This window comes from Pinus tabuliformis, chromosome Q (genome assembly GCF_031772625.1).
Source record: "Pinus tabuliformis cultivar Carrire ecotype Pingquan chromosome Q, CPIR1, whole genome shotgun sequence".
Lineage (NCBI taxonomy): Eukaryota > Viridiplantae > Streptophyta > Pinopsida > Pinales > Pinaceae > Pinus > Pinus tabuliformis.
Window position 1 is genome coordinate 974,529,570 of NC_142296.1, and position 18,384 is coordinate 974,547,953.

Genomic DNA, 18,384 nt, shown 5'->3' on the forward strand with positions numbered 1-18,384 from the left:
AAATAATAGGTAAGCTACTATTATGTTGCAATTATAGAAGAATAGGACATCTTTCTTCTAGATGTTTATATGCAATTTAGAAAATAATAGTGATAAAAAAGAACATGAGACTAAGCAAAAATTCTATGAACTCAATAAGAAAAGTGTTTACTCCTTAGAGGAGGTTTTTTCATTAGAGGGAAGAGATGGATATACCACCCAAGGATAGCCAATTTCGAGTTGATTTGGAGATATTAAACACCCAAGGGAATCCTCTCCTCATTCTATCAAGTCATTTTCTCATTTATGAGCCAAGGGAGGGAAAGAGGAGTTCAACTTCTATATAAAAAAAGCATTGGAAAACCAAGAAGAAGAAGAAGTTTATGCATTTTTATGTTGGAAAAAATGTTGCAAAATAATCCTTCATTTCATTGTTGAGAGAGTTCCATCACCATTGAGAGTTCTCTTTACTTATTTGAGAGAGAGTGAGTTTGCAAAGGAGATTGAGGAGAGGAGATCCTTGTTGAGATCTATTGAGCACCATTTCTCAAGAAACTCTCTTCAATTATATTGATATCACATTTTTAGCTCTTCTACCAAGAATCGATAAAAGAGATTCTGTTCCTATATATTTTTTGATGTGTTTATGCTTGATTAAGATTGTTTCATTTCTTTCTTTTAGTTTTTGTTTAATCTTTATTATGTGTTGTTATTCTCACATTCCATGCTTTGTTGATTCTTATTTAAGCACTAACATCATCCAACTATTTGTATGTTATTTGTAGGTGACAACCAAACTACAAGGAAAGGTGTTTTGGGACCCTTGATCAACAAAACACCAAATAAAAAATGACAACTCCATTTTGTGGATTTCTTTGATCTAATTGGTTTTGTTGTAGGCCCTCTCTCTCTTTCTGCATTTACACTATTTTTTGCATCCTTAATTTCTCTGGAATTTCGTATGTCCCACTTAGAATTGTTCTCGGCTTGAAAAATAACTCAATTAAATTTTTTGAGTCGGTCACATAGATTTTCCCATAGACAGATGTGTGGGTCACGTATCTGTGTAGAAAATAACCCACGCGATTCATAAAAAGACAAAAAAATCATTGTAATTTCTCTTTCCTGAGTGTTTTGGTAACATCTAATGAATTGATTTCACTTCTATGTTTTTCTTACAGTTTAGATAGGTTCTTAATTACATTCCTAACCACTATTAGTAAGATAATTTATTAGTTTTATGTAGAGAAATTACAACTCACATAGCTTAACTAGGGGAAAGTAAGTGACCCTAATCCACACATATTTTCTATCTTGTTTTTCTCAATTATCACACATAGCTTGATTAGAAGAGTAAGTGGCCCATCATCCACACATGTTTTTCACTAACCAAAGATTTTCAGTTTTTCAAAATTTATTATTAGGACTGTTGTACCTTAAGAAACCAATTTCCTGGCTATAGATAAATTGTGCTTAAGACATTAATAAATATTATTTACTGTCACTTATTGCTTGTTGTGTTCTCAAATGAAGGACTTGGCAAACTTGGTCTTTTAACCCTTAATACATGTATGACCGAAACATCTCAGAATGCCATTTGTTTCTAGATATAAATGATGAGTGAAGAAAGCTTGAAGGAGAATTTAAAGATAATATGTTGGTTTTTCATAGAAGCTACTATCTGTAACTTAGAAGAATTATGAAAATGAGAACTGAATCATAGGCAATATGCTACTTAATACAGAAACTACTATTTGTGACTCTTGGAGAAGTTAAAGATAATATGTTGGTCTTTCATAGAAACTATTATCTATAACTTAGAAAGGAAGGTGGAAACTTCAAGTATAGGAGTGCTCTTTTAAGGAATTTTAACTTTATATACATAAGCAAATAAAGAACTGCAGCTTCATTTATATACTTGAAAGAAGAAAACATAACATGACACATGACAGAGAAGGTTACAAAATTATACCCAACAACTCATGAAAACTTCTGATTTTTTCATTAATCAACGATGATATCGGGAATACAGTGGCCTAGTCTCCAGGTTCTCCCAAAATTCGAACCACCAACCTTTTCTTTCTAAATTTTCCTCTTTTTATACATTATGGAACAGTTGTTGATTTATGGAACTGCCCAAACTATTTAACTACTTCTCTAATATTACAGAATTTTACAGAGGGTAAAAGTCACCTCAAAGAACATGAAATAATAGGAACATAACTGAATTCAGAAGAGGACGATAACTATTGGCTTGCTCTATTAATCCGCTGCCGAGTTCCTCTATATATGCCCTAATGATGTTTAATTTATTTAGCCGTAATGAAATGTGTTTAGCCTGTGTAATCCTGGGCTTACATATGTATTGGGCATTTTGATTGGCCAAAATACAAAGAAAACATGCCCAACTACCTTCCTCTTTAGATTCGGCTTTAATGCTGATTTTTCCTTTTACACAGCAAAAATAACACAAAGCACGCAAAAGTGGAACTGAAAAAGAATTAATCCAGTTTAATAACTCCATCGGATCCAAAATCCCATCGCATATTGCAATTGGCACTTTCCATGGTTATATCAACGTAATGTTGGACTTATGCATAAATCCTTCATATTTGTGCTATTTCTATTATATCTCTTTTATAATAGAAATACACCATGAACATGCCTTTTCCGCTTTTAACGCGGGCTCTACACAACTATCGAGGCATACCTTTATCGCAATCGCAATCGGCGAAACCATATATATATATATATATATAGATATATAGATATATATATATATATATATATATATATATATATATATATATATATATATATATATATATATATATATATATATATATATATATATATATATATATATATGTTATGTGATATGACGAACCCGCCGCACTTATAAAACATGATATATATGTTTTCAGGTCCGGCCATCACAATCGCAATCGGCGGAACCAACCTCTATAGCCCTGCGGTGTGGCGGACCCGACGAGACTTTTAAACATAGTGTATATATGTTTCGGGTCCGGCCCGCGATCGCAAATCGCAATCGGCGCTATCAGCGGAACCAATCATACATATCATTGTGGACCCACCGAACTTTATAAAACACAACTTATAGTATTTCGGGTCCGGCTTTAACCCTTTAACACTTGTTTCTTTTGTGAATCCGATATATTACTTTGTTTCTTTCTTGTTTCAATATGCATATATATATATATATATATATATATATTGGGTCTAGCTCCATATAACCATTTATATAGTGATTTGTATAGAAACTTTGGCTCGAGGCTAATTCTTTTACAATTCTTTTAGCGATTCCGCTATGCCATTATCACTTCTTCATCTTTCTTTTATCTCTTCTTTTTGAAGTATTTTCAAGTAATTCTTGAATGAAAAATGAATATTATAAACAATAAAAATGCATTTTACAACAGGGAATATGATCGTATTTTAGTAAGAAAGGCAGTAACCCCTACTTCCCTTGTGTCCTTGTGATGATCCTAGGTTTGCATCTAAAAGATTTCTCAAAGCAATCAATTTCCATCTCCCTATATGCTCACATAGTGTAATTAGGAAAGAAGTGGTCCATTATCCACACATGATTTATTTTCTTGAAAGGAACAATCATAACATAGCATAATTAGGGGATTTTTAATGGATCACCACATATCCACATGATCTACACTCTTCATGCTCACGAGTTCACTTTCACACACTTGCACCTCACATAATATGCTCATCTAAACTTTGTATTAAGGGTATCCACCTTTTGGAATATTGATACTTAGTTTCTTTTAAGCTTACATTTTTCACACCCTAAGTGAATAAGCCTCTTTAAAAAAAATCTAACCATTAAGCACACTAAATTCCCCTCAAGGGTCACAAAAGAATTTAGATTTCAGGTTAGGACCATGGGGTAGGTATCTCATAAGCCATCGTGGTTGTTTACATTCTCATAAATAGAAGTTGTCTTATAAGGTGCTCAAAATCATTCACCATCCCATGGTCAAAAACATATGCTCGGTAGAAACTCGATTCAGAGGGCCTTAGGCTTAGGACTCAATGTGCTCAGTTCTCCATGAGGCTACCCAACACGTTGGTCTAGGGCTCCTAATTGTTTATTGACTACCAAGAAACTCAATACTCGACCACTCCCATGGGACGATAGTAACCTTAGTGGCCAAATATTAAGGGATATTTACCTATAGGATGATGTGTGGGTATGCACAAAGACTCAAGGTGATCTTGGTTAGGCTGATGGAAACATATCCAGTACTTTTGGGACATCACCTCAATACCCTCCATTATAACTCCTCTTGATACCTTGGTTAATTCTTGGCTGCTGGAAGCATCACAAGTACTTTCGGGATGTGGCCCAATACCCTTCTATAATAATCCTCATACAACCAAGTTACTATTTAAGCGAAAAGGATGTCTAGGTCGGTCTAGGGTTTTTATCATATGTAAAAAATCAAAACCTTTTTCTTATTTAATTGATCACATAACATCATAGTTAAAGGGAGAATTAATCTTTTATTTTTCGTTTTGTTTTATGTATTTGATTCATTTTCCTTGGTAAAAATTCCCCTCTCACCATATCAAATTCACATAATATTAGGCACAATAGGGGACACCATGGTACCTTGTTGCTCTCATTGCATTCTAAACCTCCCCCCTTTACTAGGAGGTGTGTTTGGTTTCTCATCATCTAGGCATATAAAGCACCAATCAACCACTATGATTGGGTCATCCTTATTTGAAGAAACCTTGTTGGGGACCCCTCCCCCTCAAGGAACCCATTTTACTACCCCTGTATGGAGTCCACATATTACTCCCCTAATCAACCTTACCCGTTCTCAAGGGAACGTTTTCAGGCTACATCCCTAGGTCATACAAAGTTTTACAACAACATAAAGATCCCATTTTTTTCTTCTTTAAACCTATCACATTTAACTAAGCTCACAAATGATCTAATTTCCCAAAATCAAAATTGGACCCCCATCCCAATGAAGTTTTTGTCAGATATTCCAAAGTATGAAGGCAAGCAGGGAAAAGACCTCACTAACCACATCATGACCTATCATTTGTGGTATTCATCTAACAAATGAGGAATTAGTCCATCTAAGGCTATTTCAATGTACCCTCATCGGCCTGACCACATAATGGTATGTGAGTGAGACAACTGGTTCTCATCGCACGTTTGAATCCTTGGCTCGTTCATTCCTCACTTTTTCCATCTCCCAGTATGACATGAAACTAAGCTAGAACTACTAATCCACTTTCGACAAAATACCTCAAATCATATTTCAGACCATATCCATGAGTGGTGAAAGTGACATAACCTTTATAAAGTGAACATAACAAAAGACCCTCCTAGATTTATTTTTGAAATATCTTATGCTAGTGATTGCAAAAGATGTGGCTACAACCATGCCCTAGACAGAGTAAGAGGCCATTAGAAAATCTCAATAGCTTGAGATTATCTAAACTCAGTTAGGATACCTATACACGGTCTTACCTGATGCTCCTTGTTTGCTTAATTTTTCCCAAGACAAGTCAGGAGCATAAAATGCTACAAACGGTTTGATTGGAATCATCTCCCAAAATCAACCTAGAAACACGTTCCCACAGTCTAAAAATGTATACAATGGACCACCCCATTTCTAATCATTTGGGGGTCCACCTACAACCCAAAATATAACCAACATTGGATATTATTCTAACCATCCTTTGCACTCCCAAAATCCTCCGTTGTAACCTAACCAATACAGTACTCTACAGATTAATTAGTACCCTCCCATGCAGGTTGGCTAATATCTTCCATGCACTGTAGAGAATGTGTCGACCCCCCAAGTCCTTTTCATTAACCCAGAAGAAGGAAATACTTATTAACCTTTTCCTACACCTCAAAAAACTAACCCCTCACCTTATCTTAACATAGGGGTTAATTTTGTGCAACCTTATTTCCCCCAATAGTAGCAGAGATATGAAAGCCACAACACTGCTAATCATTTAAACTCCAACAAGAAGAAAGGAAAGAACAAACCAAACCAGGAACCTAGGAAGGGGGGGAATAATGAACCTCTATGTGCACCAACTGGGTGTAATCCTCGCAATCAGAACCAAACTCAAAGTTAGGGTACCAACAACCCACAAATCCAAACAAAAATCCTAGTCTTCAAACTAACCACACATGCGCTATTTGTGGGTAATATGGGCATTACACCCATCATTGTCCTCAACGCCTAGAGTAGAAAAGGATGAGAGAGGATAGGAGGCAGGGGGCACAACCCAACAATGTGTAGTAATGTAAAACCATTTCCCCCACTAGGGGGTAGTAGCCATGCATCACGAGCCTACCTCTCACTCGTACCAAAACCCAACTAGGGGAAGTTCTCATGACCTAGCCAATCGTGACATTTTCATGGTAGTGTTAGATGTTCTCTTGCAGAAACAAAAACGGGATTATGGAACTCCTCTAGAAACCAACCCCTCTACATTATCTAACACTACTGCTATGCCATCTTTGACAATACCAAGGCCCCTGATTGAACCCATTCTGAGAATGGTCAAAGGACCATTACATCGTAATGCCCATAGCTCAAAGGAAATGTTGGCTATAACATTTTTTATGATTTAGTACAGTCTCCAGCTATGTTATCATTAGAGGTATTGAAAACCTATCGAGCTCAATGGAAATCCCTACTTTCTACATTTGGAAGCAATCAACCCTTTTGATTCATGGTTGAGGGTCTTTGATTTGGACAACACTACACTATGACTCCCATTTATCATTGGTTTCGAGATACTGGTCACTATCCAGAACATCACCATCCATAGATGCATTGTAAATGAAGGGGTATCCACCTGTATTATGTCAAAATAAATTTGGAAGAAACTAGGATCCATCGAACTTACTACTTCCTCCATTACATTAAGGGATTTTGACGTATGACCCTTTGAACCTATCGAACTTTTTCAAAGAATCCTAGTGGGGCTTGTTGGGAAAACATTGCTCATAGACATCAAAGTCCTTGATGATGAATAAGATTACAATATCTTACTAGGTCGTAGCTACATGTATGTCATGACCACAGTAGCATCACCCATATTTTGCATCACGATGTTTCCTCATGAGGGAAAGATCGTCGCTGACGATCAACTCACATATTATGAGAAATATACACCCACAACTCTTGAGGGTGTGTTAACTCTCATAACATCCCACAATGAGTTCATCCCTTCCTACATTGAAGTAGGCCCAAGGGTATTCAAAGCATCATCACTCCTAGGAACATACCTAGGAGACCCACCTTTAATTGAGCCTGTGCCCACAACCCTGGTATGTATGATTATTTGGTTTGTGCTACCCAGTCTTAGGAACCGATTTAGGACACACCCAATGCTGAGACTACCGAGTCAACATTCCTACCATATGAAATAGACTGAACACCTTTCTTGTATCCCCCACCTAGTTTTTTCTTGCACAAAGTCATGGCTGCACTTACCTTACCCAATATGGCTCTCGCAATCCCTGTTTGGTATTTGGCCCCATAGGCCATGTTATTGACCTCAGGTGTCACTTCAACCAGAGTGAAAATTCCTTTAGCCACACCTCAAGTAGCCATACCTATGGTGACACCAGTAGGGCCCACCAAAAAGGAGAAACAAAAAGTAAAAAAGGTCGAAAATCTAGCTAATTCCTCTTCCAGTGTACCTTCACCATTTTTATTATGTGAGGTATCAGGGCACCCTACCAACCTGTGCCCATAATTGGAAGAGTTAAAATCCCTTCTTCATGCCCCTCAAGCACCAATGGCCCCACCTCCACCTCTAGGAGATAAGGCCACACCAACACGTAATAAGGCATTACGTACCAACCATCGAAGCATTATATGTACGCAGTACAGAAACTGCACACATCACTATCTAGAACTCCCTCACTATTGAGATGCATTAGGAGCCCTCTCCAAAAATAATAATATGACATTCTCACTCCCCAAAATCCCAGTGGCAGACGATGTGTCTCATACCATTTATTGTGTCTTCAAGGAAGAAGCTTCGTGCTCATTTCCCCTTGTACCCGTCACTATTCAACCTCTTGTTATACAAGGAGGAAACTAGAAACAATATCACCTCAACTTATCTGCACTTGCACCTTATGTGACAAACTTAGACATTTGATTAACTAGGGTTCCCATTTGCAGGAAATTAAAAAGTTGTACTAGTTTACCCAAGTTGTTCATAAGAACAGACCCAAGTGCCAACACAATAGTTGTCGCAATTGTATACAAAACCATGATACTCAACTTTTCCCACACCTCCTTGATTTCTGAAAGTGTGAGCCTATTTGTAACAACATTATTCTATAACCTCAACCCCTTTTCAAGCCAATACTTGGCCTCAGACCAATGAGTGACATGTGATTTCCACTAGCACCCCACCAAGACCATCGTTAGTTGCTACAAGAGATGACACAACATAGACCATATATCACATTAGCGTAAGTGTTCAAAAGGAAACTTGATTAGCTCCCAAGGAACCAATACCTTCCCTTGATTACCCTCACGAACCCATCAGGGAGATTCTCCCACCACCTGGTGCTGATAACACCTAACACCACATATGATTCATTTCATCACATGTAGGAACCCTGATTCATGATGTATTCTCATTGTTTTTTTGGTGTTGAGACTTCTTCACCCATTGTGGAGGTTACACCACCCATAAATGTGTAAACCCATTCAGTAATTGCATTGCCAACATCAGTTGGTTCTACAAAAATGACTGTCGAATCCTTGTCTTGATTGTTAACTAGAACCACTGGATACCAATCCCAACCTCATGACCCCTCGCATCCCCTTTCACCATTAGAAAATATTTTTCATTCAAACGAAGATATTTTGGAGGCCACAACAAAACCTGAGTGCCCTTCTTTCTTTTTACTAGAAAAATATTTCTCACCTACTGAAGCACCATGTCACAATATTTGTTGAGTAGAAGCAAACGTTTCCTTGCCACCAGGGAAGGTAGATTTCTTAAACAATCCTTTCCCCACACCAAATGCATTTAAAGAGGGAAACATGTCCAAAATATCACCCACCATTAAGATAGACATATCCACCAAACTAGAAATAGTTGAAGAAGTATCACTGGGGACAACATGTTCTCCCGAAGAAATTTCCTCCTACAAAGCCTTGTTACAATAATACATGGACATTTTCACGTGGTCATATTATGAGATGCCTAGTATCAGCCCTTTGATTGTGGAATGCCACATTGACACTTGGTCGGATGCCTTCCCAGTGAAGCAAAAGCAACATCTGCTTCACCCTTCTAAAGTAGAAGCCATCCGGCAAGAAATCGATAAGCTTCATAAAGCAAGCTTCATTTACCCCATTGCTTACACATCATGGGTTTCTAACCTTATACCTTTCATGTTAAAACATGGCACCCTTCAAATTTGTATTGATTTCCAGGATTTAAATAAATCATGTCCCAAACGCAACTATGCTACCCCATTAATGGACCAAGTTATCGATGCATGTGTTGTACACGAAAATTGTCCTTTATGGATGGATTTTTTGGATATCACCAAATCCAAATTCACCACACAGATCAATATAAAATCGCCTTCACAACCCCATGGTACTTTCACCTACCCATTACACCTTTTTGCCTTAAAAATGTTGGAGCCACTTTCCAGCAGGCCATGAATTATATCTTTCACAATTTGGCTCACCTCCTCCTAACCTATTTGGACGACCTCATGGTTCATTCCAAAAAATGCTCAAATCATATGGAAGATCCTTTTTTGTTTTTTGGAGGTGTCGAAAATACAACCTCCATTGGAAGTCCCTTAGGTGTGTCTTATGTATTAATGTTGAAAGATTGTTGGGATTCATAGTCTCCTAGCAAGGCATCAGAGTCAACCCCCTGAAGGTCCAATCCATTCATGAGATGACACCACTTAAAACTTTAAAGTAGTTAGAAATATTACAAGGTAAGGCCAACTTCTTATGCCACTTTATCCCTGACTATGCTACATGTGTGCATGACTTATTGTATCTCCTTCGTCAGGACGTCCCGTTCCAATGGGATGAATAGGCCCAATAATCATTTGAGGCCTTAAAGGACATATTGTCACAGAAACCTCTGATAAGCCCTCCTAACCATACCAAGGACTTCATCCTCTAGCTTTCATCTTCAGATGTAGCCATCACTAGGGTAATAGTCCAAGAAGGTACTAATATTAAGGAACACATCATTTAATACATTAGTAAGAACCTCTCAAGGCCTACTTTGAATTATGATGCAACAGAAAAAATAACCTTATCCTTTGCACATGCCATCGAGAACTGCGACACTATATTCTGCTAAGGACTACCACTGCCATAGAAAATATCAATCCTATGATATACTTGCTCACACACCGTATGATGAACCATAAGTATTCCCGATGGGTGGTTATCTTACAATAAATTTATCTTCACTTTGCCTCCCCGAAGAGAAAAAAAACTCTCATTCTTACAATGTTCATTATCAATCTCCCCCCGAAATCCCAAGGGCCCCATATTAATGATTCTTTCCCTAGTGAACACTTTTTCATTTATCCACATACGACGCCTAGTATGATGACATACTCCTCTTACTCCAAACTTAGAAGTTCAACCCTCAGCCCACTAGCAATGATCATTGGCCCATTTTCCACCAAGCCCCGCAATACCTCCTCAATGGAGAATTTTGTACTGCAGAGGCATCGACACCATCTTTCATCGATGCCTTTCCATCAACGAACAAAAATAGGTCTTAAATGACTACCATAGTGGAGCATGTGGTGGCCACCTCTTAGGGATGGACACTACCCAAAAGATCCTCTGTGCCATCTACTTCTGGCCCACTCTTTTCCATGATTGATTTAAGTAGTCAAAATGTGTGACTGTTGTCAATGATATGCTCACAAAGCCTGAGCTCCCCCAACTCCTCTACATCCAATTATCATCATAGTTCCCTTTTAAAAATGTGGCATTGAATTCATGACTTGCAACAAGTATATAGTAGTCACCATTGACTACTTTACCAAGTGGGTTGAAGCCATGCCCACATTCAACAAATTTGTTGATACCACTGCCATATTTTTCTTTAACCATGTCCTCACATGGTTTTGAATTCCCAAGGAGTTAGACTTGGACCATTGTAAACACTTTGAGAATTATATCTTCCAATAATTATCTCACCTCCTTGGCTTCTCACGTGAGTTTGATTCCCCATACTATCCCTAGTCTAATGGTCATGTAGAAGTTGTTAACAAAGTCCTCAAGACAATGTTGCAATGTATGGTGAACAAACACAAAATCAACTAGAATCACATGCTTTTCTCCACCTTATGGGCGTACCACACATTGGTCAAAACATCCACGGGATTTACTCCTTTCCACCTAATATATGGTGTCGAAGTCGTGTGTAACACCCTCCTCCCACATCTACCTGAGTAACCATCCAACCGGGGTAAACATGTGACGATAATTTACTATGATATGATTCGACCTCATAATTCACGATAAGGAAAGTGGAACCGATGGAAACACACCATACAAACCTTCAACATTAGCATTAGGACCCTCAGGAACCATCTAAACTTTTCTACCAACCAGACCCTAGGTCCCACTAAGATTTTAGACCACTTGACCTCCAGATGCTCCCATGTTATAGGCCTGCCAGCATCCAGGAGGCTCTGGATGCTCTCATTCCAAGGCATGCCAGTGTCTAGGGACTAAATTACACAATTTTGTGCAAGCAACCCTGTTGGGCAGTGGATCCCCACATAGCGGGTTTTTGGGGCTTGAAGCCCGAATTTTGGTCAAATGTAATGTAAAGACGCCGCGAAACGAGGGCGCAGAGCATGGAGCGCGAGAGTCTAGGGTTGCGGGCGCGGAGCATGGAGTGCGAGAGTCTAGGGTTGTCCACCCTAAAATAATGTAATTTAATGTAAAGTGTGTCGGCCTACCCATGGTCCGCGGACCATGGGATTGTATAAATAGAGCGAGGCTCTAAGTGTAAATTCAGTCTCAAGTTTGAGAAGTAATAGATAGATGTGAAGGCATGGTTAGAAGATAGAGGTGAATCTGAAGTGTATTGGGTCGTAGTGATAGGTAGAGGCTTCGCAGCTGAGTGCGCAGAGGCCTAGTAGAGTCCGCAGCTGTGTGCATGGATCCCTGCAGTTGAGTGTGCAGGGCAGAGTTGGTATTGTACTAGGACGGAGAATTAATAAAAGATAAGTTGATTTTGAAATACTGTGTGTCTATGCTTCTATTATATTTATGCATCTCTTTATAGTTTATGATTGCGCACACATGTTATGAATGTTGAATGATTAATGAGAATATTGAACCCACACAATTAATTTAAGATCTATAATCATAGCACAATAAGTGTAAATGATCTAGAACAACACCTCTTTGCACTCTTTACAACGTTGCGCAGAAGCAGTTGCACAAGCTGCAAAGGACAAACAACTACGTGGAGCAGCACAAGCACGCAGGTTTGGTTCGCGAACTTCCTAGACTTCATCAAGACATCCCTAGGGTGTGGAAACCTAGTTCTAGCACCCTCCCATACTACCTTGGGTGAGACCTCAGTCCGCGCACCACGGACTGTTGCCGAAAGGACCAGTAGTTTCAGGATTTGTTTGGCTAAATCACTTCTGAACCTGGGTCAAGCCCCAACAAGCCAACAAATGGTTATATTACCGGGACCGGGATCTACCTAAGGGATGTCTGATGTCATGCCACTGGAACCAAACAAAGAAAGAAATTGAAGAGTGGTTGGAAAAGAAGATTCACGAGTTCATGACACAACAAAATAGAACTCCGTAGGTATCTGAGAAAAGGTGGCTGGATCGCTACATGTATACAGAAATCCACAAGATCTTCTTCGCATCCTTTCCTCCTAAATTGTATGAGTGGATTGCGAGGCTAGCTGACAACCAAGGAAGGTGTAAACTCGACCAAACAATAGTGTGGACTCCGGAATTAGTGTGCAGACTAGAGGCATCAGAAGATAAGATTGCACGAGCTGTGGACCATTAGCTTGATTGGATAATAGGTGGATTTATCACTGAGTTTACGATAGACACGATCGTGACCTACATCGAAGAAGAACGATGTTTTCTCAAGGGACCACGAGGTAAGTACATTAAATCTTTGAATTCCTGGATTAAGATGTTGTTATGTGAAAAGTGGGTTATGCGAATACATTAATGTTTGGAACGACACAGAGAGGAAATATCTACAAAAGTAGCGGGGAGGTAGGATACAGTGCCTTAATGTCACCTTTACGAGAGAGCAAGGAAGAGCTCACTCGTGTCTCTCCGAGAAGTGTGGTCAGTTTGATAAGGCAGTGCATTCCACAGTTACCACCTCCACCCATGCCACCACCCGCTTCACCTCCTTCACCTCCATCTCCACCCACTCCACCTCCACCAACCTCGCAGTTCAGCATGGCAAGCATGATCAAGCTACCCATATTTAGAGGAGTAGGGAACGAGGATCTGGACTAGTTTTGATTCGTGGTAAGAGCAGTGTGGGAAGCACAAGGGGTCATGGATGACAACATTAAGAAGGCTACGTTAGTGAGCGCACTACAGGATCGCATGTTGACATGGTATATCAAGCACTCTAATGATCACCCAAATGCAGGAATAACAGAGATCCAGAATGCACTGAACAGAGAATTTAGCTAGCTGAAATCAGAGACACACTCCATCATCGGGTTTAAAGAGATCGTGATGCTTCCAGGAGAGACCCCCTGGGATATGGATCAGTGACTGAAGAATACAATCCGCAAGGCTAATATGATGCTCACGAATGTGCAACATTGCACATGGTTTATGGCATCTCTGACACCGCACCTAAGGACGACGCTATTACAATAGAAACTTTCTACACAGGCCGAAGCATTGGAAATGGCGATGAGATTGCATGAAACACCGATGCAAGATTCGGGGTTGGGAGTTTAACAAACCCATGCGCAACTACAGAATCTCTTCCTGGAGATGCAAATCTTGAAGTAGGATAGGGCACTGTGGCCACAGGTACGTGAGGAAGTATGGTGCGTAAAATGCAAAGGCCAGGGCCATGACAAAGACTATTGTCAAGTATTCGTGAACTACTTGGCAGGTGGGGGGCCAATTTCATTGAGACCGGAGGCATAGGCAGGGCCGAGTACGACACCCACGTTATGGTGCACGATCTGTCAGATAGAGCGAAAACACATGACAGACAATTGTCATCTTTGCATAATTATACACAGACCCCACAATAGTTGTTTTGTAATTTCTGCAGGTCGGTAGGCCATGACGAGCGCACTTGTCGCAGCTACGAGTTAATGATGGAGTGAACCCCAGCCTATAGAATGTAGACAGAAACACAAGGCCTTGACCCAACTGTGGGGATGGCACACATTGGATCTCAGGGGTGAGGTTGAGGATGAGGAGGAATGGGACTAGGAAGGGGCCGCAGACAGTTAATTTGTTACAATTGTGAAGGACTAGGGCACTACGCCCGTGATTGCACAAATTCAACGAGAATATCCTATTCATATTGTGCTCAATTTGATCATGAAATGATAGATTTTCCTACGTTGATAACACAGATGCGCAAGAAAGGGGTACTCTGGCCTCCTCTGACTCAAAATATCCAAATGATGAGGTTTGAACCGTGCGAAGAAGACCCAAATGTAAACATGATGCTCAAAAGCAGTGCGACCATAGGGGAGGATAAGGGGAAGCAACCCGAGGAGGATACATGGGTTCACAAGGCTCCTATAAAGGAACCTGAGTTTGACCTAGAACGCGCAAAGGAGATGTTCATGGAAGCTAAGAAGAGCTTCGTGAAGGCCTCTACTTCAGGTAGTAAGGGTCAACAAGATCTAGGGATGGATCTGTGTATGCTTACTACCTTTTTGGAGACATGCATGAAACTCCTGCGTGACAATAAGGCAGTTAAGGGACTACAGGAGTTGATCACTAAGTGCGTAGGGTTAGGGGAATTGCGCGTAGTCCGGAAATTGGGGAAGAATACATTACGCACTGGAAGGGAGATGAGGTTGAATGTGCAGATTAGTGAGTATGAAATGGATCAGGTCATCCTAGATCTGGGATTGGACGTGAATGTGTTACCGAAGCAAACACAGGAGTGCATGGGCAGACCCACATTGCAGTGGTCCCCTATTCAATTACAAATGGTGAACCAATAGAAGATTTTACCCATGGGGAGGTTGCAAGGGGTAACAGTTGATATCGAAGGCGCGAGCACATAGATGGAATTTGAAGTAATAGAGATTGTCGATGACAGAAATCCTTATCCCGTGTTGCTAGGAATAGACTGGGCCACTGATATGAATGGAGTCATTAACCTGAAGAAGCGGAAGATGATATTCGAGAAAAAGTCCCTACGCGTAGTAGTTCCGCTAGACCCAGCCGAGGGAGCGCATTACACTGAACCAGTGCGCGACGATGAAAGTGACGATGAGCTAGATTGTATTTACCAGATAACAGTGTGAGACCAAGATCGGGTGAACCCGACTGTAGATGGGAGAATCTCATGGGAGCGCGACAACTCCTGTACTTTAGATTCAAATGAAGAAGTAGAACGCTGGCAAAACCAGTTGCACAAAGTGACAATGCTGAATTGCAACATGATGATTATATCACTCCATTGCATGAAAATAGAGGCAAGGGAACTTCCAACCCATGATGAAGTGACAGCGGTGGATGACTTCCTGAACAAAGTTGAAAAGGTAGTACTGGAACAACAGTGGTATGCTGCACTAGAAGGGGCACTGTGCGCAACAACCACACAAAGGGGGAGTACACATCAAGAGATCATGGTGAATTGGCGTAGATGGGTTGGAAGCCCCCAATGTCGAATGAGAATCAGGTAGCCCAGACAGAGAAGCTTGCACGCTCACTTGTGTCAATGGGTGCAGACTTGGGTTGTGCAGTCCACACACCCTAGACTAAGGATCGACAATCAGAACCAGTCGCAGCAGTAGGAAAAGCGATGCACACCACAAACGTTCCACTTAGAAGCATTCAAGAAGGTATGCAGGATCCTGAACAAGGTTCACCAGGCCAGATGGACTGATTGGGACCGGTGTGTACCAGTGGTTCGATGGGCCTCTAGGGCCTTGTACAAGAATCTGAGCGTGGAGACGATCCTAAAGATGATGGGCAGAGTCGAGGCCATAGGTTTGGGAGGAAGGAATCCTCACATAATTGGAACAATTTGTAGGAACCAGGATGAAGGAATTATGCTACCACGTGAAGTCGACTATATGCAGTTATAGGACACCATTCGGCGAGGGCACTTGAAAATTCGCGAACTCGAAGAAAATCGAGTACGGCTGAGGGAGAAAAGTAGGATCTTGGAAAAAGAAATCAACAAACTAAAAATTGAAATCACAAAGGTAGGCTATGCTGAGGAGACTCAGAATATCCAAATGATGAAGTGATTTAGTGTTGGTCGTTTGGCTATAGGCCGAGGTGTGGTCCTAGTGGGCCGACGAGCGGGCAAAAAACAAACCAAACGATGGGCACGATGGCTTGGCTGAAGGGCGAGCCGAGGTGCAAAAGTGTGGACCATTGGCTCGACCAGATAATAGGGGGATTTATCACTGAATTTGTGATAGACATGACCTTGAGCTAAAGCGAAGTAGAACGACGTTTTCTCAAGGGACCGTGAGGTAAGTACATTAAATCTTTGAATACCTGGATTAAGATGTTGTTATTTGAAAAGTGGGTTATGCGAATATATTAATGTTTGGAATGACATGGAGCAGAAAGATCTACAAAGGTAGTGGGGAAGTAGGAAACAATCCCTTAATTTCTCCTTCACAAGAGAGTGAGGAAGAGCTCGCTCGGGTCTCTCCAAGAAGTGCAGTTAGTTTGATAAGGCAGCACATTCTGCAATTACCACCTCCACCCACACCAACCCCGCAGTTCAGTATGGCAAGCGCCAAGCTACCCATATTCAGAGGAGTAGGGAATGAGGATCCGGACCAGTTCTGGTTCATGGTAAGAGCGGCGTGGGAAGCGCAAGGGGTCGCTGATGACAACATTAAGAAGGCTACATTGGTGAGTGTACTGCAGGATCGCGCGTTGACATGGCATATCAAGCACTCTAATGATCACCCAAATGTAGGAATAACAGAGATCCAGAATGAGTTGAACAGAGAATTTAGCTGGCCGAAATCAGAGACACGGTCAATCATTGGGTTTAAAGAGATCGCGATGCTTCCAGGCGAGACCCCTTGGGATCTGGATCAGTGACTGAAGAGTACAATCTGCAAGGCTAATATGATGCTCATGGATGCACAACATTGTGCATGGTTTGTGGCATCCCTAACACTACACCTGAGGACGGTGTTGTCACAACAGAGACTTTCTACCCAGGTCGAACCATCAGAAATGGTGATTAGGTTGCATGAGACACCAATACAGGATCCAGGGCTGGGAGTTCAACAAATCAACGTACAGCTAGAGAATCTCTGCCAGGAAATGTAGAGATTGAAGTAGGGTAGGGCACCGTAGCCAGAGGTGTGCAAAGAAGTGTGGTGCATAAAATGCAAAGGCTAGGGCCATGAAAAGGACCACTATCCAGTATTCGTGAACTATTTGGTAGGAGGGGGGCCAGTGCCATTGAGACCAGAGGCACAGGCAGGGCTGAGTGTGACACCCACATTATGGTGCATGATCTGTTAGATAGGAGGAAAGCACACAATCGATAATTGTCATTTGTTGCAAAAGTATACACAGACTCCAAAGTAGCTGTTTTGTAATTTTTGAAGGTCGGTAGGCCATGACGAGCGCACTTGTTATAGTTACGAGTTAATGATCGACCGGACCCCAGCATATAGGATGCAAACAAAAACTTGAGCCCTCTACCCAGCTGCGGGGATGGCGTGCGTTGGATTTCAGGGGAGAGGTCGAGGACGAGGACGAGTGGGACTAGGAAGGGGGCACAGACAGTTAATTTGTTACAATTACGGAGGAACAGGGCACTACGCCTATGATTGTACCAACCCAGTGAGAATATCTTGTTCCTACTGTGCTCAGTTTGATCATGAAACGATAGAATGTCCTACATTGATCACACAGATGCGTGAGAAAGGGGTACTCTAGCCTCCTTTGACTCAAAATATCCAAATGATGAGGTCTGAATCACGCGAAGAAGACCCAAATGTGAACATGATGCTCAGAAGCGGTGCAACCACAGGGGAGGATAAGGGGAAGCAACTTGAGGAAGATACATGGGTTCATAAGGCTCCTATAAAGGAACCTGAGTTTGACTTAGAACGCGCAAAGGAGACATTCATGGAAGCTAAGAAGAGCTTCGCGGA